The following is a 14,159-nucleotide window of genomic DNA, read 5'->3' on the forward strand; positions in this document are numbered from 1 at the left end:
AGGAGCTATTGCTTTATTTGTTTGTTTTTCTGAGCCATCAACAGATCCGTCACACTTCAATGCACACTTTTGTTCATTTTTTTCAGCTGTCGGTAGCTGGAAGGAGATACTGTCCATCAACAAAGAAGAGGACTGCTGAATACCAAGTGGTTATGTCAACCAAGCACCAGACAGCATGTTCTTACCTAAACAAGCATAGTAGCAGGAGGAAACATGTTATCGAAACTATAAACTAGTCAGTGCTGTCACCAGGTAACTTTTTCATCACATATGACCTCACAGATTGTGAAAAACAAGTCAAATATGTGCATGAATATAAAATGTAAAAGATGGAGGTGACAGTGGTCAAGTTATTTTGGAGACATTAAGAGTTAAATCAAATTTCAGCTCTGTGAGCTACGAAAGAGCAACATTAATGCTATCCAAGTCTTCACTAACTGCTCTTAAGTGGGTGTAAATGAATAGCAGTGTTCAAGACAAACTTTTTCACTGATTGCAAGGGCGCAACCAACTTTCTCATGATTTGGTTGCACCCTTTTTTTGCTACAGCATGGTATCGCTATGGCCAATTAAGGTATTCAGTGATTCCACTAGCAATGACACGGGCAGAGATGATCCATGTATCATAGCAGAAGCAATTTTGTCACCAGTCTGATATCACTGCTATAAACTGGGCACAGGCCATGTTGTTGGAATGTGTTGGATTCACATTCAAGCCACTGTTTTTCATCAGTGTGATTTGAATTTTGTAAACAAGAGTTCCTCCTTTGCAATGTTATAGGCAGTGTTGAATATGGTGACCATCTCATTCTCCTCCATTGAGCAATTACTCTCAGCTATCTGCTGAAAAGAAGTGGGGAGGGGCTTATTCTTTTGGGTGATACACTTGGTGATACAACTCAGTACACATTGGTCAATCAAACAGCTGATAATGATCATGCACTTGAATGCCACTGCTTACAATTTCAACTCACACGTGTGAGTGTGGAGCCCTGACTCGACTCACCTGCAAAATCAACTAACTTGCAAACAATGTAATGAAATGGACAGCTAACTGCTAAACCCTAAAATGAGTTTAACGTAGATTGGATGTAATAATTACTCCAGGTTCAGCACTTTAGAGAGACCTTAGGTACTTTAGTAAAACAGTGTGGAGGAGCAGAGCCACCATAACTTTAACCATCTGAGGAACGGTGGCCTCTTTGAAAACTACAGTGCAAATTATGCACAATCTACTTATCTTTCAAGTTCATGGAGAAATATGCTCAAATACAGACACACACACACACACACAAACCCTTTCCGCTTTCCCAGAGCTTCTCTTCCTTTATCTAATCTGTGTTTTATTGAATATGGTAATTATAATGAAAGGCCTATCTTGCACTTGGTTTAATTTGTTTTTGTGCCTTTTTTCTGCTCTCTTGCTCTCTCCCTCTTGTGTGTGTGCGTGTGCATGTGTGAGACAGAGACACACCACATGTACCAATCATTGTGTGTTTGTGTATGAAACAGTAGTCCCTCCTCTGACGCACTGCATTACAGTGGGACCTTTGTAATGGGAAAATAAGACATGGCTGCTGATGTCACTGGGGTTTAACTGTGGCTCGGGGGATGAAGATGCACACACATGCGAACACACAGACACACACAGCGTGCAGGCAACCCAAGACATCAACAAAATTCTTCCAGCATCAGGCCTGTAGGGGGTTCAGGGGATTAAATACAACATGTAACCTTGGAGACCCGCCTCTGGTTGGCTGGGGCATTTTCGCTCGCGGTGCTCCTGTGGGGTTGTTTGTTGTTTGTGCTCTCGTGTTTTGTCGATAAAACCTAGAATGCTTGATTATGCTTAAAAGGCTGAACCATGCAGCTCCAATTCTGCCACCCAGGTAAGGACACATTTGATGTACCTGGTTCTTTTATTCTCTCTCCCTGTTATTCACTCATCAGTACCTCAAAGGTGGAGTGAAATTAAATACAGAGAGGGAAAAGGGAAAAGGTTGCCGGTTTATTTTTCAATACAGTAGCAAAAAAGATTCTGTGCTCAGAAGAAAACATAGACAAAGTCACAGAAAAATGCTCCTCAAGCCCATTTTCTCCCACTTTCATATGAATACCAAGAGAATCAATTCCCCCTTTCCCGCCTTCATTTTTGTACCACCCAATGATTCTAATAAAAAACAAGCTCTCTTCAAAGAGCTTCTTCGAGATCCACACACTGACAAGACAGTAGCCTTCTCACCCAGTTCCTGGTTGTTATATATTTTAATTGGCAATACAGTGAAGAGGACGCAGTGGGAGATGTATAGTTACTGTAATGGGGAGTCTTTTGATATAATGACTCCATTTGACCGGGGTCTGGGGAGCCTTGTTTGAAAGCATTACCTTTAATGTCGAGCTGAGCTCCACTCACTCCATCACCTCTGATGCTAGTCTGTGTTAATAAGTAGCGGAAAGTCTTATCATTTTTCATTGCCCTTACCGTTACTGCAAGTCACACTCAATGGCTTTGAATATAAAACCTTTGACTTGTGCAATTTTGTGTATGCTTGTGTGTGTGTGTGAGACAGAGAGAAAGAGAGGGAGCAGGCAACACTATATAGCAGTAGATGGTCTTAGCTCTCAGGATGAAATTACCGGTTTTGTACTGTGGATGAAATACTGCACAATGCACTCTCTGAAGTAAGCCACGCAGCTGAGTATGCACACACACATGCACACAGTGTCTTATTGAATAAATACTCCATTTGAGACTCCTAACAAGATGAGACCTTAGAGATGTGATTATTCATTGTGCATGTACTCAAGTTTTTTAGTGTGTGTGTGTGTGTGTGTGTGTGTGTGTGTGTGTGTGTGTGCGTGTGTTTGTGTGTCACTGTGTAAATAAAAGAACCCATACACTGTGTTTCTTTATTCTTTCTCACGCAGGTCATGGTGGATGTCAAACGATTAATAAAACACAGGTGGGCCGTTTGTGCATGTGAATGAATGAAGTAGGAAGGATATCTGAAGCACTTGAAGCTGCCAACTAATGCTCCCAACAGCAGGGTGCTTCCTGTTCTACCTTTTTATTTTGCAGATGCATTGCAGATCATACACAATGATGTAATGGCATGCAACAGCATGTTTACTATGTGTTGTTTGTTTCCTCCATACATGCAGTATCACTTTACCAGGCCCTGCCTTTTCTCTCTGAGGGCAGATGTGGCTTGTTTCCTCTTGTCTCCACAAGCAATGTGACATGAAAGTGCCACAGGAGTGTCACACAAGGGGTTTCCCATTGTGACTGACAGTGTTATACTTCAATTTCTCTCTCCACTCCACAAATATCATATTGCTTGCAAAGACAGTTGTCAAAGACAAATTTCTTTCCTCTGCAAAAAAATCAATAAGTAAAAAATACTTGATTGAATGTTTTGCTGAGCAAAAACTCGGTTTTGATCTCCCATTGGCATTTGTTATTACAATTGTCATTGAAAAAAAAAAATGCTTCTTTGCTTCCTCTCTATAACCCATAGGCGAATGCTTTTCCATCACAGGCCCACTGATGACACTTCAGGAAGGAAAGAAAGAGCCCTGAGCCAAAAGGCTAGGAGCCCACAAAGAGCTGCACCATGTTGGACAGCCATGTCTCAGGGGTGAACTGCTATTCACAAACGTAAATGACTGCAAAGAATAAGAAAGAAATAATATACCAATACTACAGTTATATATATTCAATTATACAGAAAGATTTTGAAAGAATAAAATACCTGTTTCATTAAAGGATCAAATGTAACATATAATCTTTCTGAACTATCATAGTGAGCTCTGTCTCCATGGCGAATGCATAGTCATAAGAGTGGTATTCATCTTCTCATCTAACTTTCAGCAAGAAAGTGAATATGCATAGTTCTCAAAATGTAGACTTATTGTTTTTTATTTCAATCGAAAAGCAGCCATGCAGAATTCAGTACAATGTACAATGTTACATCATGGGGGCTCCAATAAGCACAATATCAATGTTTGTCTAGGAATCGCTCTTCTCTGTCTTTTCAAAATATATGTTAAGTCATTTTGTGAAGATAATCACCTTTCAGCATATTGTAATCGAAATGGTCTTGTAGCTGTTTTCTGACTTTTCGGGAATCTAGCCCATAACTAGAGTCATTTCAGAGAGAGAGAGTATTCCTATTGGTTGATCTACAAATGTGCATGTTCCTTCAAATAGATAAACATCAGTGAAGTGTTATAGAGATGGAGAGAACTTGCTGCACTTCTCCTGCACAGGTAACAGGCTGCTGACTTCACTTCCTGTGGTATCTAAATGTGTTGTAGTGGTTGGTTGTGCAGGTAGCTTTAATGAAAGCAGGCAGTGAGTGGCTATGTTAAATGTTTTTATTAATATAGCCTCCTGCTATCCATAGCCTTTTGCTTTTTCTAATGCTAATGCTGATCGTAATGCTAACACTAATCTTAATGACTGCCATTTAAACAAAATACTGGGAAAGTTGTGCAACAATGAGGACACAACACAAGAAGCAACAACCCTATCAAATCCAGCCAGATGGAATAAAAAATAGGACTGAATGTCCACTGGCTGTGTGCAAATACTGTGTGCAACCTACTTATTAGAAGGTATATGGTAACCCCATGACAAAGTATATAGAGTACTGTAGGAATGAGTCCTATAAATCAGGAACTTGTCCCTACTTCTTTTGAATGGGTTTTTGGTTAGATGACTGAAATAAGGTATGTGGTTAACACAAGCTCAAGACATTTTATAGTTATAGTTTACAACATAGAATATGTCAGTAAATACTCCAGAAGTGATTTCTGTAAGCTTTTACGTCTGTTAAAAAGGCCAGTTGCTAAAAAAGAGGCTAAATAAGACAGGGCAGGAGAGGTTGGAAAGGACAGGACTACAGAGGTTAAACATGAAAACTGTTCTTCTAACCAGTCCACTTAAACAGCCTTGTTGTGTTTATACTTGCACTTTTGCAAACTATTAGTATCTGTGGACTGAGCACGCAAAATCTAATTACAAGTTGCAAATTTAGTAGTGGTGATGTCAAAGTCATGCGACCGTTGTGTAGCTCGTTTACAACCTAACTTTAGCTTTTTACCTTTGGCTATTGTGTTTTGGCCTCAATAATCATAACAGTGGTGTTCATTTGTGAAGATTATTTTAATGAACAAAGAGTTTAAGTATAATAAACTTTTGTTTGTCACAGGGCTTTTTTTATGCAGTAATCCAAGAGCCAATGGAAAAATCCTTTTTGTTGAGGGACTTCCAGGTTGGTCTACAAAAATACGTCATCATTGCAGCACTGTCTGTTTTTGATGGCTGAGTAACAAGTAAGTAGCCTAGCTAACACACACTGACTCTGAACTCTCTCACATCAAATCTGAAAAAAAAGTTGCAGAACAAAGTTCAGAGAGAGTGCGTATGCTTTCTTTGATCTTGTATCACACTGATAATGAAGGGGCTGTGAGCTCACTGGTTAGACATTCCTATCTGATCTAATGAATCCAAGTCTATAACTTATCAGAAAAACAGCAGTGTCATGGGTGGCTTTTGTGTGGTTTATGAACAGTGTTTTTTTTATTTATTTGTTTATTTATTTCCATCTCATATAAACATTATTGTTAAAAGAATAGTTCAACATTGTGGATTAGATGAGAAAATCATCGCCATGTCTGGATACTAATTGAATTCTTAGGAGGAAGTCAGCAGGCAATTAGCTTAGCTCAGAATAAAGAAGCAGGGGGAATCAGCAGGCTGAAAAAAGTACAGGGAGGTACATGCTGGAACTTATTGGCGACCAGCAGCCCTAGTGCAGTGACTTCTTGAAGTCTCCACTGCTTGTGACAATGAGATTCCAGGATATAGTTGCACACAGCCAATAAATAGTTACATCACATAACTCCTTGTAAAACTACAACTTGTATAATTTGCTACTTAGTAAGACTTAGAGGTGGTAATAGGCAGATTTCTTGTTTTACCTTTGGACAGAGCCAGGCTGTCACCCTGCTATGCTATGCTATGACGTGATATGCTAGTTTTCTCCTGTTGTGTTCATCTTATCATCTAACATCTCGGCAAGAAAGTAAATAAGCGGATTTCCCTAAATGTCAACCTGTTGCCTTAAACCTGAAATCATGAGCCATGGCAAAATACATTTAAACATCTAATAAAGATGCATCACCATATCATTTCACTAATATAAACAGTTCTTACTATTACTATTCTAATATTTACTATTTTTGAATTTAAATGTTTTTTTTTTCTTCTGTCATTTTGCCATATGAAGAAAGAGCTTGTCGCTGCAGCACAATTAAGGAACTTGGGTTGCAAACTTTCCTCTCATGTTTCAACCTCATCATCCAGTTTTGATTGCAATCAACATAAAATATCTCTGCAGAAAATTTGTTTTTCCGCTGTTTTCATATACATGTAAATGTGGTGCCACAGTCAGGAGAGAGGGTGCATGCATACACCAAAATCAAGAGTGTTTATTGACTGCAAAATTGACAAATGTCATTCATCTCAGCTGCACTTAGCGGTTTAGTCTGACTCCTTTTTGGCCTTTTAATATAAAAACTCATGCCATCATGTGCACAGGTTGGACTGGTACACACACTACATTTATATGCGTGCGGTGCGTGTGTCTCAGCACATGCGTGTCTGGAGGCCTTCGTCCTCTCTTGCCCATCTCCCCAGGCAGAAGACCCCTGTCTCGCCTGCCATTTCTCAGTCTGACAGCTGAGAGCTAGACAGCGGAACGAGAGAAGAAGGAGAGAGGGAGGGAGGGGGGGGCAGGGCTCGAATTTGAGGAAGGTGGAGAGAAATCAGGGAGATGGGCGAAAAGGTATACATTCAAAGAGGGTGGCTATCACTAGATCACCCCCACCCCCCTCCCCAACCCCTCCCTGTCTTCCCCTCTTTGGGGACCAGGTGTTCTCCCTCTGAGGGGGCACGACTGGAGGGGAAAAAAAGCCTACCCTCATGTTTCACTTGGCATCTCTGCACCTGCATCTGCAGGGTTGGGAGGTGGGGAGGGGGCAGAGTCAAGGCGTCAGATAAGGTTGGTCTCCAGAGGCTACTAGCTCTGTTGTTACACCACCCTCAAGCAGACCTCTATGCCCCCACCAACACCTCTCCCTCTGCCTGACACATCTCCTTGAAATGAATGCCAGGGTTTGAGTCAGCAACTCAAGCGTTTCTCTTCACTCGGACCAAACTCTTTCTGTTTTTTCCAGCAGGTCAGGTATATTCTGCTCATCTTTTACTGTTACTGTTTTTAGCTCTTTATGTGACAGCTGGGAATGAGGTAGGCATTCTCTGTTGTTTTTTTTTTTTTGTTGCTCTTCTTTTTTGTGGTTTTTATTTACCTACACTTACCGCTTTCTATTGGTTTTATCTTATTCAGCAGCAGTGTGTTCAGCACTGAAGTCACAGACCTCACAGTGTTTCATGTTGGTGGTTTTGAATTCAGTTTTAACAGCCTTTAAAATGCATTGTTTTCGCCTGCATCCATGAAGGCTTTTTCTCTTGTTCAGGCAGCACACCAGCTTTAACCCAGCCCTCTTTTTTCCTTTGGATGCAGGCAGCTATTGCTCTCAGTGATGTTTGTTCTTTTGTAGTAGTCATCCTGAATCTGTGGTTAGCCTGTTTGTCTCTGTCAGCCATGTTGCATTAGCCTAACGCTGGAGGCTGAGGTCTGTCCTCAACTGGGTTGTTCCCCCCTTGAGGTCAGGGTGTGAGTCAGAGGCCTGATTCCGTCACCCCAGGTTACCAACTCACTACTTCCTGTCCAGAATATAGAATGAGAGGGGATGGTGGCTGAGGGCAAAAGGTTTCAGGCCCTGTGAGTGTGTGTGCATGAGCACGTGTGTGAGTGCTGCAGAGTAATTGTGATCTAGGCTGAAAATCCTGTGTTTTTGCCCCAGAATGACAGCGCTCAGAGCTGATCAAAACAAAAATTACTTTTTTATTGTGGTAGTAATGAAGAACAATGGGCCTTGGAAAGCCAGATCAGGAATTGGTCTTGCAGCTTTAATGTTTTACTTTTTTGGACACTACTTGGACACTTATCAGTCTTAGAAATTTATGTTAGCAAACAGTTAAATATTTACTCATTCAGTAGACACTGGGCAATATTAGCATTCAATTTGAGTCATGTTTGTGTCTACTAGAGGACTGCAGGTCCAATATTGACCCTACTAGAGTTGTTTTGGTCTCTACTGATTCCTGTGCAAAACAACTGGTTCTTTAGCAGCTAAATGCTTAACTATGTCTGTTAGTTGCTAGCTAGTTATCGAGATTGTGAAGAAATTAGCTAAAAGGCAGTAAAACGCTCTGTAGAACTGATGAGAACTGCAAAGTCAAGTGATAATTCTCTGTGGGTTTATCATTACAAGCGATCCCTTTCAAATTGCACATAGTAATTTGACTCATTATTTATACAAGACATCAACTGCTCTAACTTTAAAATCAGCATAAAATCAAAGCAAAGTAGGTTCTTTAGGACTAAAAACATCCTATAAACAACATCCGTGGAAACAATATTACCCTCAAGGTAATGAATGCTAGACCTGCCTATCTATGCGTGTCAGACAGGTTTGGAACAAATATGTGAAGATTTTAATAACTATGGCCTCAGTGATTTGGAGAAGGTCATCTTAGGAAACTGAAAAGTGTCTGACTCCTTTTCATTCATGGGAGCAGATAAGAAAAGCGCAGATGAAGGTAATTTTAGCCTGGGTGGCTTTTCTGGTACAGTCTGTCCATGAATTATCAGACTGTAAAAGATGCTGTCAACAGCATCTTTAATAAGACCTGAGAAAAACTAGAGACAAGATGAATGAAAATAGAGAGCGTCTGTTTTTGACACTCTTTACTTTCTATCAAGTCAAACCACAGATTAATTAACCATGTTGTGTTTAATCTAAAATGTAATTAAAAATGTTTCGTCCTCACTTTGAAAACATTCACAGTCAGAAGAGTCATTTCCATAAGTGATTTAATTAAAAAATAATCTTTGGACTTATGATGCCTCATTATGCATTCAAATTACTGTTTAGCAACCAATACGTTTAAAGGTTTCATTCCGATGTGCCTTCATTGCTCTTTGGAGTGAAAAAATTGCAGTAAAGTGAACTAAAATCGATTCATGCTGACAAGATGTTGCTCTTCTGTAATGTCTTGACATTGTGACATCATCCAGACGGCCATTTGGCCCAGGTGGCAAACACAATGTCAAACCTGCCTTACCTGAGGTGAAATGAATAAAATGAGCAGGTGTTGGATGGAGTTTGGCGGGAGGAGAGATAGCAGGTATTCTGTTAAATGCACATAGAGTAGGTCCAGGTCAACGGGGCAGTGAAGCTACATCTCAGGTCAATAGGTTGCTGCAGACCTAGCCAGCCAGCAGATAAGGAGAGAGATGGGAGGAGAAATGGGCATCACAGTGCACACTGTAATAGCGGTCTGCTCTGGCCTGATGAGGTGGCTAGGGAATAGAGCCCAAGGATGCCTGAGTGCGCGAGAGAGAGTGTGTGTGTGTGTGTGTGTGTGTGTGTGTGTGCATGCATGTTGACTGATGGGCCAGTGAAGGATAAGAAGGCAAAGGAGGAAGGAGAGCAGTATGCGTCCACTTTAGGTGCGTGTGTCTGCATGGGCGTGCCATGTAGTGCATGTGTGAATGGCAGGGTGCGTATGTCTGATGAGGTGGCAGTGGTGAAAGGTGATAGGGCCGGGCTGTGTAAATGATGGTTGATGGGGTCTCTTGAAAGTCTATTTAGCCAGAGTAATGAAGTGCGTCTGCCAGGGGAAGAATATGAGAGACAGGCTCGGAGGCTCAGACAGACTGCTAGGTCACCTCGTTCAACCTTGGATGGAGAGAAGAGATGGACAAGATGAGTCAGTTGTAATGACTCTTACACTCACTGTCAACCATACAACCAGATCAGGTCAGCTCATAGCCATTGACAGAATGTCAGCCCCCACCTGCAGGCTTGCTCTGTGAAGTCAGGATATTTGCTTGATTTCTTAATAGCTAGTTAGTTTTAAACTTCTAAATTTGCAATATTTCAGAAGTTCATTTTTGTTTGTTCAGCCATATCCCATGGTCCATTACCATTATCTCACTCTAGTAAGTAAGAGCTTGTAAGTGAATCTCGAATTTAGAATATCTGATCACAGATTTTTAAACACTGGCTTAAATGTGTTGATATCACTGAAAATAACTTGATCAGTGATGCATTGTGCAGTTAACATAATTTGTTAAATGAAAGGTGCTTATACCATATTCCACAAACTAAGGTTATTGATAAAGAATTGTTTTGATACTGAATCTCAGGAATTGTACTGGTACCCATATCAAAATTTTGAAACAATACTTTGTTAGGCCTTTGTTAGCCACTACATTAAAGTTCAGTATAGAAAGATAACAAGTGGATAACATCTTGGCATACTGGGATAATACTATGGTAATTACATGTAATAACCTGGTAAGACCTTGGTAATAACAATGAGAAAAAAATCTCAGTGACACTAGGGATTCATTTTGTAACAGTAAGATCATGGACTCTCAATAGGAGTTAGCTTAATTTGTTTTTAGCTTGTTGGCTAAGCTTGCCGGCTACACAGATTCCTTTGCTTTGAATTTAAACAAGGACGAGCCTTCTTTCCTGAGATATATAAACAAAGACCAACTTAGATCTTTGAATGTGGATTTTAGTGGATTTTGATGGAGAGACTCTCTGCTGTTACTGCCACAGCTGGTGCTACGAGCCTGGCTATAGACTTATCTGTTGCCTGGTAGCCTGAGTGAGTAGCTGATATTTATACTTTTTTAGTTGCTGGCAATCTCTACAGATCCCCCTCTGCACACTATTGATACTGCTGCTCAGGTGATGCCAAGGCCTCATTTTGCGTTTCAACTCCTCTCATCCAGTGACATCACCACCACCTTGCTTGCTTTAAATATTCAGTTGGTGAGGACAAACTTGATCCTTACTGTTTAAATCTTGCTGCGCCAATTGTAAGCTACATAAGACACATTTTTAACATTCTGTCTTATCAGGTACAGTTCCCATGGTCTGGACGGCTGCTTATGTGACACAATTACATAACAGTCACAGAACAGCTATACTAAACAATTATAGGCCTACCTCTAAAATGCCATGCCTTGCAAAAATGATAGAGTGTTTTGTAAATGACCAATTTAAATCATCCCTCTTGGCACATTCTATTTTACGTACACACCAATCTGGTTTTAGAGAAAAGCACAGTACTGTTAATGCTTTGAATGGTTAGAAACACTGCCCACTCATTTTATTGACCTTTCAAAAGCATTTAATATATGTCATCATGTATTGCTTTTAATTGCAGTTTCATATAATTGGTTCCAGTGTTATCTTATGGAGAGACAGCAGTGTGTGGCAATATTACCTGTTGAATTTGAATTTGTTCCAATTGCAAAAGGTGTTCCATAAGGCTCAGGCCTAGGATCTGTTATGTTCTATTTTTTTCTGCTGCAACTTGATGTAATATTCATCTTTATGCTGATGATATTGTTTTGTATTGCATTGTGGATACTGTTCAGTCAGCTGTAGAATATTTCCAGCACTGCTTTGCTGATTTAGATGTTGTTGTCTTAATAACCAAAAATTAGTTTTAGATGCAAACAACACTGAATTTTTCAATTTTTTTCCACAACCAAAAATATTCATCCAAACAAACCCATCATCACGACTGAAAGTGGCACCAATATTGAAATAGTCAGGGTATACAAATATTTTGGCAATTTGATTGATGAGAACTTACCCTTCAAAAATCATGTATCAATTTTGTTGAGTCAATTAAAAGATGGGCTTTTTCTTTGGGAATAAATCCTGCTTCCCAATGCATTGTAGAAAAACCCTTGTTGAGGCAACTTTTTTAAAAATTGATTTTAGATTATGGTGACATCTTGTAGAGGCATGCTTCAGCTGCAACTCTAAAGCCCCTTGATGCTGTCTACCATTCTGCTCTCAGGTGCATTATTGGTGATGCTTGAAAACACTTGTCATTGCATCCTGTTCAAAAAGGTTGGGTGGTCCTCTCTCTCTGAGAGGTGTGATTTACATACACATTTGTTTATTTACAAGGTCCTTGTTGCCTTCATATATTACATCCGTGCTAGTTTTGTCCCCTGGACCACGTCACACCAGGGCTAAGGACTAGCTTATGCTTCATGTCCCTCGAGTTCAAATTGAGCTTCTTTGCACCATTCACCTGGAACTTGCTACAAAGCATTTATCCACTCTAATCATTTAACTTATGTTTGTACCTTTGATTGATGTTATTGTTACATTATTCATTCATTCATTTTTGTTTGCTGACATTCTTCCTTTTACCTATTTCCACTGTATTCCACTTTGTTGAGTTTCAATAAAGACATAACAATATTTTTTGTATCTTTCTAAAACCAAAAATCCCACTTCATACACCAGGTCAGAGATGAGAGAGTAGTTTGAATTTCTCTCTCTTGTTCTCTTTTTTCACAAGTACTTCTTTCAAATTTTGTATGTACAAACCAGTGTATTACTGTAAATGTCTGTTGAAAATGTTTGCCCTTGAAAATGTTTCCCCATCTGCCATATTGCTGTGTAATTGAGTAAGTTATTTCCGTGGGAAAATATCAGGGTAAAATGTTATTATAGTAATAATGGGGCCACTACTACCTGAGGAAATATTTTCATGACAACAGGGATATTATTACATTATTACAAAGCTGAACCAAACTCTTCATTTATGCCATTTTTTTCCCTCCCCCATTTCCAGTCTCATATGTAAACATTGGCAGGATTGTTTTTGAGTGAGATTTTAATCAGAACCCCAAAGGCCATCCATTCCAGCAGGCAACCCCCAGATTAGCCACATGCACTGGTCACGTGTATTCTTGCTTGTAAAAGAAGGCTAACTCAAGATTGTCTCTCTTTTTAGGCTGTCAAGTGAGGGCCTGCTGTGTCTCCCCCATGACCCAGGACTTCATTTGCAGTAGTGTAACCAGACCCAGCGCACTTCCTCTACTTTTTGTGTCTGTGAACTTGTGCCAGGCCATGTGAAGATCACACTGGAGTGAAGGGGTGGGATTGGGATGCAGAGAGGTTGGCACCAGGCACCAGATTTTATTTTATTTATTTATTTATTTTTTTTTGATGAGCTATTGAGGTCAGGTAATGAGGAAAGTAGAGCACAACCATGGTGATTACATCTTAAAAGTCCATAAGATCCTTTTGGGATAGCTGGATATCGCTTCATGAAAATTGATGTTCTGAAAACACCAGTGAAAGCAGCAGAAGTGCTCTGTGAGGTTTTTAAGTAAGAAGCAGATTCAATGATGGGACAATTTGTTCAGCTTTTGAAGAGCTGCTTTTGGCTATAAATGTTTCTTCAGCAGGTTTCCTCTGCCTATGACAAAGGAGCTACTTTAATGCAAGTTTACATCATTATTTTTAGGCAAGCTAGCTCCATGGTTCTAGGAATGGTAACGTCAGACTGCTCTGTTATCGGTCGATTAGTCAGTCCGCCACTGAAATACTTTAACGTACATTGGATGGACTGCCATGGGATTTGGGACAGACCTTTATGGACCCCAAAGGATCCTTAATGTACTATGAAAAATCTGAGAAGAGATGGACTGAAACAATAATTTAGGCCATCCTCACACGAACCATCAGTACACTCATTTTGTAGGCTAACCATATTTGTTGATGTAACAGGTACCAGACTATTTTGACCAACAAGTATGAAAAAAGTATATGTTCAATTATAAATATACAGGAGACAGTGGAGGCTACATGTGTCCTACTATTCAGTCATAGAGGTTAAGAAAACATGAAGTGAAGGGAAGTTCAAGTGTGCTCTCGTTTTCTCGCTCTGAATGAGAGTAAATTATGAGAGTATTATTATTGACGGCCTCTATCAAAAGCAAAGTCAGTGTAGAAAGACAGGACAGAAGCAGCACCGCAGTAGCAACAGTCTGGACACACACTGCAAGCCACACAGTTCAGCAAGGTAGAAAAAGCACCATCAACATATTCCTGCTTTTATATAATTGCAGAGATTTTGTACAGACATTCATGGTCCCCAGAGGAGGAGTCCTAATGACTTTGTTGATCTCCTGACT

The sequence above is a fragment of the Trachinotus anak genome, unplaced genomic scaffold (genome assembly GCF_046630095.1).
Source record: "Trachinotus anak isolate AG129_WGS33_773 ecotype Australia unplaced genomic scaffold, CSIRO_AGI_Tana_v1 ptg000019l, whole genome shotgun sequence".
Lineage (NCBI taxonomy): Eukaryota > Metazoa > Chordata > Actinopteri > Carangiformes > Carangidae > Trachinotus > Trachinotus anak.